Here is a 16,252-nt window from a genome sequence, read left to right as displayed (position 1 = left end):
TACCAAAATATTAGTATTAGTTATAAACTTAAAAGATTTAAATAAACACCATATAAAATAATATATACCCTCATTAAAACTATATATGATGCCCATGCTTAAGATTCCTCATATGGTTTTATAATGAAATTCAAATAAAAAGGTTGACAATGATGGGTCACTATTTATTAACACATAGATTTGAAGAATATAGTGACAATATGTTAGAAGGCTCCTTAGAAAGGTATGACACGTAATGTACTTATTTATCATTTAAACTTCATGATCTAAGATCCAAGTTTTAGAATACATAAATTCAATAGTGTTTACTATTTTATTTCACTTTAAAAATAATTCGAATTACATAAAGGGAGAGATACAAAAAATTCATTAATTTATAGATGAAATGTATACATAGTGAAGACGAAATCTATTGTGGTTACATTACTTGTAATTTATATTGAAGGTCATACAAATTCAATAGAAGGTCTATAGTTGAGTTTATAATTACTTTATTAAAAAATGATATAATATGTACATTGTCCCTAGTCATTGCAAATGAAAACTAAAAGGAATTTCCTTTCTTACAAAAAATACATTTTAAAGATTATTGGCCCTAAATTTTAGACAATCTACCAAAATGATTTGTAATGAATTTAGAAGCATTATTAGTGATAATTTATAAGCTCCAAAATAATCAAGGACACTTCAACAAACCAAACCTAATGAACAAAAGTTACATAAGAATATGTATAAACAATATTTTCCCTCCAAACCTCGATTTTTTTTTCCAATAATTTTTTTTAATAAACAAAAAACTATACATTTAGATACTAGGCTTAAGGGTGGAGTTATTAATGTCGATAAGCAATCTACAATGGTAACAAGGGGTGGAGTGTGACTATGTTAATGTTAACTTTTATCTTTTAGCTTAAATTTGACAAGCATTCACATACCAAAATATTAGTATTAGTTATAAACTTAAAAGATTTAAATAAACACCATATAAAATAATATATACCCTCATTAAAACTATATATATATACCCTCATTAAAACTATATATATATATATATATATAGTTTTAATGAGGGTATATATTATTTTATATGGTGTTTATTTAAATCTTTTAAGTTTATAACTAATACTAATATTTTGGTATGTGAATGCTTGTCAAATTTAATCTAAAAGATAAAAGTTAACATTAACATAGTCACACTCCACCCCTTGTTACCATATATATATATATATATATATATATATATATATATATATATATAATAAAAACAAAGATATTTACAAATAATCCAACATTTCATAATTACAATATTCTTAAAAGAAATTAAAAATTAAAAAAAATATAATTTAAACTTAAAAGATTTAAATAAACACCATATAAAATAAAATATACCCTCATTAAAACTATAAGTTTTAGATATATATATAAATATAAAATAAAAACAAAGATATTTACAAATAATCCAACATTTCATAATTACAATATTCTTTAAAAAAATATATTTTATAATTTTTTATTTTAATGATTTTTTTGAGCAATTATAAGTAGTTTAAAATTTAAATATAAAAAACTAGATGTCAATTATGAATAAAAAAATTGTACCTAAGAAAAAATAAATAATGTAAATACAATATAATTTAAATATTTTTATATGTAGTTTTTTTTATTCGAACGGTACTAGCTTTTTTTTATTCCAATGACACAATTTTTTTTTTTTTTCATTCCAACAGTACTAGCTTTTTTTAAAACTCCTTATTCCAGGGGAATGGTTCATACAAAACGGTATTAGGTTAAAACACAAATTTGTGTAATATTACTTTTCTATTGTTTTTTACATTTTTTACAGTATTATGAAGAGAGAGTAAGAAGATTTGTAGATTTTTACATGATTGAATTGATTTAATTTAAATTTATGATATTAAGATTTATATAATTAAAATTAAGTATTAATAAAATATTTGATTAATAATCATTAGGATTTATGCATAGAGTTTATACTTTGATTTTGTATAAGTGAAAATAGAATTGCATGCTTATGGTAGGAATTGAGTGGAAATGACATTTATTAAGAAGCCTAACATGTATGTGTGTAACATTATTTTTATTGGAGAATGCTAAGTACTTTTTAATGTGCAAATTTTTTACTATTTTTTAATGATTCAACTTAACACATCAAATTTTCTCAAATTGAGGCATGCCTTATTTTGTGAGATACAAAGGTATAGTTTCTACGATCCTAACTTAAATATGGATGTATTTGTTCAAGAAATTCAATGTATTTTCTTGGAATATAATTCAAATTTGTGTTACAAATTGTAAAGAAATTTGAAAATGTGAATTCAAGTAATTGTTCTTATTGTTAAATTAATATGGCATTGTTTAAGCTTGTTTCTTTTTGTATTTTAGTTATAAAAAAATAAGGTTAATTGTGACATAAGAAAAATTAAAAATTTTGGTCATCTAAAAAGTTTTATGAAAGAGCACTATTAAACTATCATTAATTTGCATTATTATCATTAGGACATTGATTTTTGTCTACATGTGCAGAGTTCTTAAATTTTAAAAAAGTTTATGCAATTAAAAAATGTTTCATAAATTGTTTGACCTTTGATTGGTACTTTGTTTCTAGGGATATTATATGAATAGGTATTATAGTAAGTTTTAAGGGTAAAAAGTTTTTAATGATAGGCTTAAAGGAAACTTCTATTTGTTGGTCAAATAATTGAAATTATTTGTGAAATTCATTACATTTTTTTTTTGGTTTGAAAGGTGAATGTGTAGTGTCATAAATTGCAAACCCCTACAATTTCACACTAGACAAAACCTTCTCTTTAGTACAAACATAGAAATATCATATATGTGGAAATATATACTTTATCCATGATTAATGAGTCCCATTTTCCTTAGACAATTCCATGTGATAGACATTTATATAGCACACTAACATCCCACAAAAATGCATGAATAAAATTAACATTAGAGCATCAATGCAACATTCCTATTAATTAGGTCAGGTTTTAAAGATGTGCTCAAACCTTCCCCTTTTCAAAAGAGGACTCTCTCTCTCTCTCTCTCTCTCTCTCTCTCTCTCTCTCTCTCTCTCTCTCTCTCTCTCTCTCTCTCTCTCTCTCTCTCTCTCTCTCTTACATGTAACTTATTTTTGTCATATTAGTTGAGTCTGATCCATCAACTTCAAGAAAATTATCTTTGGGAGATCATGGCAATTTGTCGGATGCATTTTTATGTTGGGATGGTTGGATCTCTTCCATTATGGTAATTTATTCTTGTAACTTTCGATATTTTGATATTTTCATAGCATATTTCATTTTATCTTTTATTAGTAGCATTATATCTTGTTATATCATTTATTTATCTATTTATTTGGTTATCCATTGAGGTGGAAACACCAAAATGGGAATTTGAATGAGGAAAGAACCTAAACATCCACCCCAACAATATTCCTTTATCTTTGGTGTGCAAGTTCATTAAAGTTAGTTGCCAGTTCGATGGGTTTGGTGATCTCTTTTTTTTGCTCTTTTATAGTTACTTTACTTTTATTAATTTATTCTTGTATACCTTGCCCTTTTCTTGCCTTGAAGTTTGTGGAAGTATAGATTTTCATGAAACTTTATGGACCCCAATTGCTTGTCCCCATGGGACAATACCACATCGTGTTGTAGTTTGCACCAAGCACTAGCATATAGAACAAAGAGTTAATGTGAGTCGTAGAATGCCCTCAATCATCTACACTTTCTACTTCTATCCTTACTAAGTTGTAATCTTATACACAAAGATAATTGCTTCATTTATTTTATTGTAATTGGGAGTCCACAGTAAAGAAAGTATTGTATTAGTTTTACGTTCCCAATTACAAATAGATAAATCAAGTTGGTGATAAATATTTAGTTTATCTAAGTGTATTATGAAATTGGACTCTTAAAGGATTCACCTCCTTTAGTAAATTTATTTTTCCTTCACTACAAAAGGTACTCCCCATAAGAAATATCTAAATTGCGAATTGCATAAAATATTTGAAATTTCATAAGAAATCAAATGATGCCCAAATTGTCATCCACAAGAGAGAGGCCAAAACTTGAGACTTTAGAATAATTAAATTTATTATATCTTAGCTTGAGGGATTTGATATGCAAATTAGGTCATGCAATAAGTTTTGGGGGTATAAAACCATAATGAAATACATACATACAAGGAAATTTGAAATAGGTGAAATCAATTATTAAATGGTATTCATAGATAAATTTTATTGTCATGATGTTAATGTAACCATTTTCTTTAGGATGTTAATTGTTTTGAATTCAATACTCAACAAAAAAATAATTTTCAACATGTCAATGGGCATGCCATCCAAGATGTTACAATGACTCATGTCAAAGACTTCACATCACAATGACTATAGTTAAATGTAATATAGTAGTACCTTTATTCACTAGTATAGATATCTTAAATAGATCTATCTAAAATAATGCCAATAGATATCAATTGAAACTATTTTATTTACCTTAAAATTATTTTATTTCATTTTAAATTTTATTTACTATATATAAAAATATTTAAATTATATTTTATTTAATTTTATTTACCTTAAAATTATTTTATTTCATTTTAAATTATATTTACTACATATAAAAATATTTAAATTATAATGTATTTACATTATTTATTTTTTCTTAGGTACAATTTTTTTATTCATAATTGACATCTAGTTTTTTATATTTAAATTTTAAACTACTTATAATTGCTCAGAAAAATCATTAAAATAAAAAATTATAAAATATATTTTTTTAAAGAATATTGTAATTATGAAATGTTGGATTATTTGTAAATATCTTTGTTTTTATTTTATATTTATATATCTATCTAAAACTTATAGTTTTAATGAGGGTATATATTATTTTATATGGTGTTTATTTAAATCTTTTAAGTTTATAATTAATATTAATATTTTGGCATGTGAATGGTTGTCAAATTTAAGCTAAAAGATAAAAGTTAACATTAACACGGTCACATTCCACCCCTTGTTACCATTGTAGAATGCCTATCGACATTAATAACTCCACCCTTAAGCCTAGTAATTAAATGCATAGTTTTTTGTTTATTAAAAAAAATTATTGGAAAAAAAATTGAGGTTTGGAGGGAAAATATTGTTTATACATATTCTTATGTAACTTCTGTTCATTAGGTTTGGTTTGTTGAAGTGTCTTTGATTATTTTGGAGCTTATAAATTATCACTAATAATGCTTCTAAATTCATTACAAATCATTTTGGTAGATTGTCTAAAATTTAGGGCCAATAATCTTTAAAATGTATTTTTTTTAAGAAAGGAAATTCCTAGATGTTAAATTAAGTAATCACGTTGGGAAATTCCTTAGGTATTGTTTAGTCTTCTGCTGTGTTATCTGAGCTTTTGATAACTCATTGTATCATTATGTTATGTTTAATTTTTTAAAAAAAATTATTTGCACTTCGTTCGTGGCTTTTAGCTTTATCCCTTCGGGGTTTCCTGGTGGGGCATTACATGTTGGGCTTGAATATACTGAACTATTGATGTAGTCTCAACAGAAAAATAAATTCAAAGGCTTAGTAGTGCACCTCAAATAAGGTTGAAGAGAAGTATGACAAAGTAGTATTTTAGGAAGAAAGCAAAGGTTTAGGGGGTGCAAGTTCATTCATGTTCTTTAATTTATTGAATCATTCTAGTGGAAGAAATATGAGATCAATTGTTTTTGAAAGTGTTACATAATTTATTGATATTTACTATTATGCATGATAATTATATGGGTTTTTATTTGAAGGTTTTTTCAAACTCCTATTGTGTTCCTACCATACTTGTTTATTCATCATGGTTGAGTGATATTGATCCTTTGCATGATGATTGTATGGTCTTTGCATGGAGCATCTAATATCACATATGTCACTGAGTTGCATGAGTTTTAGTTTGCATTAAACTCACATGTTCGTGTGCTTGATTGTGCATCATGATTGAGTGACATTGATTCTTGTGCATGGATTTTACATTGAAGGTCTAATGACACACATGCCATTGAATTTTATGTGTTTTATTTGAAGGTTGCATTGAACTCCTATGGTGTACCTAGTGTGTTTGTTTGTGGATCATGGTTGAGTGAAGAGTTGATATGCATGATGATTGCATCACTTTGGTGTGAAGGTTCTAATTACATATGTTGATTGTATGGGTTTTTTTTAAGGTTCTAATGGCATATCATTGAGTTTTATGCATTTTGTTTAAATGTTGTTTATTGCATGTTGATGCATCATGACTAAGTGACATTGGTTCTTGTGCATCATGATTATATCACTTTTTATATGAATGGTCTATAAAAAGGCATATTGTTTATTTAGTATGTGTTTTTTCAAGAACATGTTATACTTTAGTAATGTGCCTTCTTATTAACGCATCATGTTGAATTTTAATAGGCATCATGTTTATTAAACATGATAATTCTTGAGCAATATGGAGATCAGTAAGGTGATTATTGGAAGCTGATTTTGTCAGATATTGTTATACTTGCACTAACTTCCACATGCATAATGTGGAAGTATACATAAGGAGCACATGCACAAATTAATAAATTATTTCATAAAATGCTTCCACAATTTCATGAATTGTAGAATATGCAAAATACTGGGCTTGCTGATAAAGAATAAATCTCTTTTTGCAAATTTGCTAGCAATTATAAAGTTATTAAAGAAAGTTGTGCAACTGCAGCCCTCGAAACCATTCCCCAAGCTTGTGCCGAAATGGGGGCTGACACATGGTTGGAGATCCATCTGATCCATTAAAAATGATTTTAATTTAGATGTATTTACAATTTGTGGACGTTGTAGTATATATGCTTTAAAAAGGTGGAAGTATCAATAAGTGATTTAAAATTTCATATCTTGGAAAACTGACAGTTAATTTAAGTATGGGGATATATCACAAAATATCTCACAAAGATGTGGTCTATGGGGCTGTACTCATTACAAATTTGACGGGGTTGATTGGGACATTTTCAGCGAGGGAAACAATGAATATCATGAGCAATACTTCAAAAATTTTAGTTTCAGAACTGCATGCAGAACATATTTTACATCCAATGCAAGTGCTAATTAAAACATTATATACTTCGAAACGAAAAGCTTTAATCTCTATTATTGTAGAAATTATAAATATAAAAGCTTTAATCTTGTGTTATGTTTCTTTGTCTCCTGTATCTTGGTCTGGCCTTGTCCATGGCGGTAGCAAAAGAAGAGACAGAGAAGAGGCAGTGGCAGAAGATAAATGAGAACAGGCAAAATTCTTCTTCTTACAGGTAATCTACTTACCAATTTCCAATATGTACAATAGTAAAATTTCAAGGGTTGAATCTGTGTATGATATTTTCTCCATACTTTCCGTGCTGGTGATGCAGGGAATATACTGTTCTACCTAAATTTAATGAGGTTCAATATGACTTGCAGCTAACAAGAATCCTCAACTTTGTTCAAATTCTTCTTCTAGGTAATATACAATAGTCTAATTACGGGGGTTGCATATGTGTGTGATACATTCTCTACTGGCTGCTCTGTTGTTAATAGTTGTTGAACCAAGTTTGGTTAAAAAACATCGATGTTGCATCCGAATTTCAGTCATCTGATATTTTGCATTAAGGATCTAGAACCTTAACACATACTTCCCAATATATGCCTGTTGGAGATAATAAATACTTACATCAATTTGACTAAAGACAATATTATAGGCTTAAGGGGATGAGTTAAATCAGGGCTTACAAAATCAGACCAATAAAATCCACCCTCCCATTTAACCAAACCCGCTCCATGTAGAAGAATCTTGACTGTCATCATGCCTTCTTCCATTACCTAGTTGTATTAGTAGGACATGGATAATAGACCCAAGATTTGTATCTTTTTCATCATTTTTTGAAAGTTCTTGCAGATAAACTTAGAAATCAATGATTTGTTAATTGCTTGTCAGTTAGCCTAGAAATCCCATAGATGAGCTTTGGATTTAGCGACTGGCTTATCCTTGAAAATATGTAATAAGTTTTTAGGTAGATTGAGATGGGTTGCGACAGATGTTCATTCAGCCGAGTTTAACATCTTTGGGTTAGATTCCTCAACCTGCTTACAAATAGTAGATTTGAAGGGATCATTGAATCCCATATGAAGTCTATCCCCGGGGAGGACCATTTTATATAAAACCACTAATGCAAATGCTTCATATTTGGGAGGCAGTCTTTGTGCCAACATTTGATTGCCAGTCGAGCAGGATATTCTAGAGGCTTCACAAGGGATGCATAGTCAAGCCTCATTGAGTGGGCTCCAATTTGAGGAGCATAACCACCTTAACTAATCTTCTTTATTTAGTAATTTACCTTTTTGGTTGAGAGAACGAAAATAAGAGTGTCAATATGTTCCCTAGGGCAGGCATTGTGGAAAAATCTCACCAGTTTTGTTGCTTTGTACCTTTGAAATTAGAAGTATCTATGTAATTTTCCACCTTAGTGCCCCAACTATTGCGGAGCACTTTCTTAATATCTAAGTGCCCCAACTATTGCGGCACACTTTCTTAATATCTTTGGGAGTATGCCATTTGCAAAATCTAACTAAAACTCTTCCATAGGACAAATAGATGGCATTCCTTAGTTGGCAAAGCTCAACTTGTGCTATTGGGTCTCCATGGAAGCACATGTCAATTAAAATATAGAAATAAGTTTATAAAATCAGAAACATTAGAAACATGGAGATTTTTTTTTCAAACATCGTTTTTAAGGTAAGCTTAATAGAAAATAAGGTTCAACTGGCAAGAAGATTACAAAATTTAAATACAATGGATATCTGATCTTGGAAGTCGGTCATAAATAAGGTAAAAATGAGTTGAAAATGATTCTGTATGTGGTAGCAGCTTCTAGTTTTTTATTTTTCTGATGTTTTACTGATCTTTTTTGTTATTTTGATTTGCAGTCCTAAATGAATATTCCAACAAGTTTAGTAAGTGTTGGGTTTTTTTTTTTTAGTGGTGTTCAAAGAGCTCTGTATTTCGACAATGAGTTACAATGTATGTTGCTAAGGTAGTTCCAAAGAATTCATAATGTTTATTTTGTTTAGTGATGGTATATGTTTGTGTTGTTATTATTCTGGGCATGCAAATGGTAATTTTGTTTTTAATAATCAATTGTTTGTTGTAGTATGTTTTGCTACCTTGTATAGAAAGGTTCAAGCCTATTGGAATCGCACATTATTTTCTTTAGGCCAGTCAAACTTTAGTTTGTTGTCATCCTCAACTAAAGCAACATAAGAGGAAGAAAGTAAGGCTTTAGGGTGAAGATTACTCATCATTGGTACAAGATTTTAAATTTTAAATTATAGAGCAACATTACTAGAAGAAAACATTTTGCTACTTTCAAAATCCTCTGTAATGTTTGTGACCCTGTCAATTATTTTTTGTCTATTTTTAATGTTTGTAGATAAAACTTGAGCATTTTGTGAGGCTATATTATTCCCATTAGGTCAGTCAAACTCTATTGATTTTCTTGTTTAAATTTAGATTACTTTTCCAAGTTCAAAGATCTGGATTCAATGAAATTGGTTTGAAAGCAATTTCTGCAAATGATATGCTTGATATTTAATAGTTATAACTTAGATTATTACAGAATATTTTATTTTTTATGATTCAATTATCTTAAAGAATCAAACTAGTTTAGCATTTTAATTTTACTAAATTTGTTTTGTTGTGTAGTATCCCTGCCCTAATCAAATTCTAATCTCGGTTTGACCTTGGTTAGTTATCATGTAATCATGTTATAGTCAGATGTTTTAATTAATGTGTGTACTTGTTAATGTGGTTGTCACATCAATTCATATGTAAGTTTATTATTCTCCTGAATCACATATATGCATGTGTGATTCATGGTTGTAGGAGATTGTAGGTACAGTACTGCATGGGTGCGAGGTTCAACTCCATCTGGGTTCACAGGTTTGAGTGCTCCTCATTAATCCTTAGAGATTGGATTAGGTGGTTGGGAGACCCTCATTTGACCCTAGTCATGCTCAAGTGAGCGTCGCCAGTCATCTGTTAGTATTCCTTTGGTTGGGTATGCAGGTCGTCTGTTTAGTTGATTTTCTTGGATTGTGTGTTTTGTGTGCGTGGTTAAATTGAGTAATTAATCCTTTTTATTTTATTTGATTAAGTTGTGTTTATGCATTAAAAATTAAGGGACTAAATTAAATAGGTTCCCTTTATTCGATTAATCGTTATTTAGAATTACTCAATTCAAATTGGTAGCTAGTCTAAATTAAATGGGATTGATTTACTTAGTTATGCTTTCGAAAAGGAAAGATTTAAATTAATTTGAAATAGAATTAATTTATCTCTTGCCTTTTAAAAATAGAAAGGTTAATTTCAATTATTTGGGAAAATCAATTTTAATTAGAAAAAAAACAAGTTTAATATTGATTTGTTGAAAAGAATGATTTTTGAATTTTATTTAAAAGAACGTATTTTAAATTCAAAAAAAAAAGAATTAATTTTATTTCTTTGCCCTTTTAAAAAAATAAAATAAAATAGAGTTAAAACTATTGCCTTAATTACTTTTAGAAAATTTAATTAAATGTCATGAGAAAAGAGAAATAAAAGAAATGATTTTTACAAATAACTTTCTCATTTACTTTTTGGAAATTAGAAAAATAATTTCTTTTATTATTAAATATTATGATTTATTAGAAAACATTATTTCAACCTAAAAGTAGAGGTTGAATATTTTTCAAGATTATGCTTGTGAGTTCACTGGAAAGGGGATGGATATTTTTGGAGAAATTTTGGAGGCCAGATTGGAAACCAGAACTGGAGCTTGGAGGTTTGATTCTGATTGTTTGCAGAGTATTCATCCAGGATTGCTATCACAGAACTGGAGCTTGGAGGTTTGATTCTGATTGTTTGCATCACAGGTTGGGTGTTTGTCACTCTTCTCTTTGTTTTGAAATTTTGAAATTTAGTTTTAAAAAAATACTTCTCTGTATGTTGATTTTTCTGAAAGATCTCTGTTTGGAGAGTCTTTAAAGTTTTTTTTAAATTTGAGAAAGAGTTTCCTGGTTTGGGAAAGGGTTTTGTTTTCCTATTATATGAAATTGCAAATTTGTGGTGAAAGAAAAGGTCATGCTGGTAAAATTTTTGGGAATTTCTTCTTTCTGTGTATTTTTGTGTTCTTCCTGTGTATGGAGAAAATTAGAGATTTTTGGTTTAATAAATTTCTCTTAAGGCTTTGTGAAAGAATGATTTAGGAAACTTTATGTTTTTCTCAAATCTCTGTTTTGTCACAGACATGTTTTTGGTTCCTGGTATAAATTATTTTTCAGAAAATAATTTTATGGATGTTTGTAGTTTATTAAATATTTTATTTAAACAAAAATAAATTTGTCTGTGATTGAGTGCTGGGAAAAGAGATTTTTTTTATAATCTCTCGGAAAAGAGATTTTTAGAATCTCTGATTAAAAATAAAAATAAAAATAAAAGATATGTTTTACTGGGTCTATGAATACCCAGAGATTGAGTATTGTATTTATTAGTTTTAATAAAAAAATTTAAAAATTAAGTGTTAATTGATAAAAGTTTATTAACTCAAAAATTTTGAGTTTTCTCTGAACACAAATTTTTTTAGTATTCTCATGTCCCTGGAAATGCATTTGTTTTAAAAAAAGAAAAAAAAGGTATTTAAAGCTCAAAAAATAATAATATAAAAATATTATTTAAAAAAAACAAAAAAACAAAACATGTAAATAAAGTTTGTTTATATATATATATATATATATATATGGTTTTAACTAATATTTAATTTAAGGAATATTAATTCATCAATGTGGTTTTAATTAATATTTAGTTTAATGAATATTAATTAATAAATGTTGTTATTAATATTGTTTACTGAATATAATATATATATATATTTGTATATTTTTTCATTAGTGTATGTATTTATATTTATTTAAATTAGTGGATTACATAATATATTATTTGGGAACTTGGAAATTATATAATATATTATGTTAATTGGGGAATTTCAAAATGGAAAAGTGGAAAACAATTAGATATAGTTGGAAATGAAATTATTTCTTTTTCGCTGTAATATGTGTGTGTGTGTGTGTGTGTGTGTGTGTAAAATGTAAATTGGGTTTAATCATAGAAATAAAATGATTAAATTTGATTGGTTACAATCGTGAATTTTTTTGTGAAAATGGAGATTATATTTACGTTTAGTCGATATGACCTTTATTTAAAAAGGATTATTTTGATTTAAGTATCAAATTTAGTTTTCACATGTATTTTAAATATTATTTTCATTAACTTGTAATTCAAACTTAAATAATGTTTGTGATAACCAAATTGGTATTAATTGAAATGAATTTATCATTGTCTTTAAATGATGGTTTATTTGAACGTATGTTTACTTAGATTGTCTTCATGTGCTATTCCAATTGTGGTACTTGTATGCTGATTTTCTATTATTATTTTTTAAAAACTTAGATCCTTTAGAAAATTGGATCGATTGTTGTGTGAAAACAATAGGAAAGAAGATTGTCTTTTCCAATCTATGCCTATGCATGTTTAATTTTTTGTATTCGCATTTGCTTAAGAAATGGAAAGTCCTTGTTTGTAATTTTAGTTATTGTCGTTTGCTGATTTGGGTACCGGTTTATGTCCTTGATCCTGAATCTTGACTGTTTTCATGTGACGGTTTGTATTCGATCATGTCCTTTGTGCGAATGTTTAATATTGGTTTGTGGTAGACTAGAGCTGGTCAGGTCTCTAGTTAGAGTACCGTCAGTTCGTGCACCCCGTATGAAGTTCAGTTTGACCAAGTGGGTCACCCTACCCTTATGATCTCCATTTGCTTGACCTTGTGTATTTTTGGGTTTTAGGAGTTTGTTTGAGTATGTTCGCTAGTATGTTGTTGCGTTGCCTTTGATAGGAGCACGGTTGTGGAGTTGTCCTGATGTTATTGCCCTCATGAGAACTTGATATTCATGTTAGACCATGGGATGCTTATGATGGGTTGCAAAGATTTAATTTCACGGATGCTCCAGTTGAACTATTATAATTGCTTTTTATTATGTTATGTTGGATCCTTTCCTATTCAGGGATCATTTATGTATTTATTGGACCAATGTGGTCGTATGTTTTATTGGCTATGTTCGCCTTAATTGCAGGATTGTAAATGATGTAAACCTTATGTATTATTCACTATTGATTAAGTATCAGAGGGGTCTTGCAGTTGAGAAGACCCAAAGATGTAGCCCACTAGGGGTGAACTCTGAGATCATTTTGGTGTTATGTGGTGTTTTTTCCATTCTTATGTTACCTTTTAAATTGGTTAGGTATGGATGCTTTATGTTAAAATGTATAATTGGGGTTAGATGAAATTAACCATAAATGCATGTATGTAGTCATTTATTAAATGTAGTAATAGGGATCATAAAAGAATGTAGATTTGATTAATGGAATATATTCAGTTATCGATAGCACAATTAAGCATGCATGGAAAGTAATCATTAGTTTATGATGAAGTTAAAGTATGTTATGAAACTAGATGCATGGCATGTGTTTAATATAAAATTGAACGTAATGAATGGTTAAAATTTATTGGATGAACCTAATCATGTTATCCATAGTTTTAACTCTAAGGGATAAACCTCATCATGTCATCTAAAATTTAACATTAATGGATAAACTCGTTAAGTTATCTATCTTTTAACTCTAATGAATGAACGTCCACATGTTATCTATGTTTTAACTTTAATGGGTAAATTTCCTCATGTTAGCCTCATCTTCAACCATAATGGATGAACGCATCCTATTATCTATAATTTACATTTACTGAATAAATTATATCCTTGTTTAAAGTAATAACATAGAATTAAGTTAACCTGCTTAATTGGATCAAATGTCGGGAGTTGAGTTAGATGTTAAATTAAGTAATCACGTTGGGAAACTCCTTAGGTATTGTTTAGTCTTCTGCTGTGTTATCTGAGCTTTTGATAACTCATTGTATCATTATGTTATGTTTAATTTTTTTTTTTAAAATTATTTGTACTCCATTCATGGGTTTTAGCTTTATCCCTTCGGGGTTTCCTGGCAAGGCATTACATTTTGTATCAGAGCCAGGTTTGCAAACATTGGGATTTCTGGTGTCGCTTGTGCCCTTAGTTAGTGTGAGGTGTATCGACCTTATGTTGTATGCTTGTCCTCCTTTTGTATGTGTGTGATTGAGGCATAGGATCTTGAAGATCTTAAGGACTCATGTTCTATTCTTTTGTGTATTCTTTCGAGCAAATCTTAATTGTGTGTAACTTGTGTGTTCACACCTTGTTTTCACCTTCTTGATGTTGGTGCTTTTGAGTGATTATATATACTTTGTTTTCTTATTGATTTCTTGGTCTATGATTACTCTTATTCAAAAATAGAGTCGTATGTACCTTCCTATTTGAAGGGCGATCACCAAATGAGCAAGTTGTGTGTTGTGTGAGTAGGGGGTGCATGGTACCATATATTGAAGCTGAAGATTTATCTTAATGAAGGAATGGTTTTCTGATGGAATATGTTAAGATGTGTTGAATTAAAGGTGACACAACCTTCTTTTGAGTTTGGAACTATGTGGAGAGGTCGGTTTGAAGAAGCCCTAGGTTTTCAAGCCTAGAAATGAGGGTTAAGTGTTTGGAGGGGTAAATTATTGTGGAAGCCCCTAAAACCAATAAAATCCTTAGTTTTGAATCATTTCCTAAGACTTTTTTGGGGTATGGAGTTTTTGAGTTAAGTTTACAATAGGGTTCCTTTATAAAAGTGGGGTAATTAGGCCTAAATTCAAGAGTTGAAGGGTATTGGTCCGTACAGTTGGTCCAAAATAACAATATCTTATTTTGAAATATGTTAACTAACTTCCAAAAGGGTATCAAAATATGTAATTTATTTGGAAAGTTTTTTGGGAAAGTTTGGAACAAAGGGAAAAATACCCATTTTGAAGGGCTACTAGGATTAAGCCTAGATAGTACCTGAGTAAAGGATTGTTGATGAACCAGTCAAGTAGGTGGATGAAACCTATTGGAACATGTTTAATAGGGCATTTTGAGACCGTAAAAGGTGTAGAATTAAACCTTTGAAGTTGAGGCCTAAGTTTGAGTACCTTGGTGAAGCCTAGAGAAGAAGCCATATTTGATTGAATCCATTTGGTTTTGATTATTGCTTGGGTGGACCAGATACCTTTGCATCATTTTGTAACAAATTAATGTAGTGAATGTCCATTGTATCTCTTCGTATAGAGTCACGACTTCATTGAAAACCATCAAGTACCATATATCTACATAGTGCGTAAATCCTTTGGAGTAGATGATATAGAGATACAATAAGGAGTTAATATACAAGAGTCTGTGAATATAGAAGTGTGTGATTATCACCAACTTTGAGGAATTCAATAACCTACAACAATCAGTGATCACTAAAGATTGTGGCTATAGATATAAACTTAGCAAATCATATATATGATGACAGATTGAATCACATTCAATTGTGACATATACACTCATTAGTTCGTGAGATTCACTCATAGTGAATTCAACCTATATTCTGCAGATTGGATTCATATCTTACATAGTTTGAATAATATCAAACTGAGATTAAAGCTAAAATAAAAGTTATTACCTACTTGTTAAATCTAATCAAAATTTAACACAATATCAGAGTAGGCTTAAGGAAAGATCAGATTAGATTTACAGAAGCAAGGTTATCTTCTTCTATTGTCTTCAAGTTCGACTAATTTTATCAACATCAAGATGGTGAATGGAATTAGAGTTGAAGACAGACTTGAGGGTGCATCAAACTTCGTATCTTGGAAATTTAGAATCAAGCTTGCTTTGGGGGAAAATGAATTAGATGAATTCATGAAGGATGCGGTACCGAGAACCAATGGAAGAGGATGAGAAGATTAAATGGAAGAGAAATAACAACAAAGCAATCAAAATGTTGGTTGACTTTGTGAAAGATCACATTGTGCCAATTATCTCCAAGTTGACGAAGGTATGTGACATGTTCAAGATATTAGAGGAGATGTATGAGATCAACACCACGAGTCGAGCTCTCGCACTGAAACAACTTCTTCACCACATCAAGATGATGAAACGAGAATCTATCCTGTCTTCATGAGGATTACCGAATTGAGAGATCAACTCTGTACCATTGGATACACT

The sequence above is a fragment of the Cryptomeria japonica genome, chromosome 5, assembly GCF_030272615.1.
Source record: "Cryptomeria japonica chromosome 5, Sugi_1.0, whole genome shotgun sequence".
NCBI classification, from domain to species: Eukaryota; Viridiplantae; Streptophyta; class Pinopsida; order Cupressales; family Cupressaceae; genus Cryptomeria; species Cryptomeria japonica.
This window is presented reverse-complemented; position numbering follows the sequence as displayed.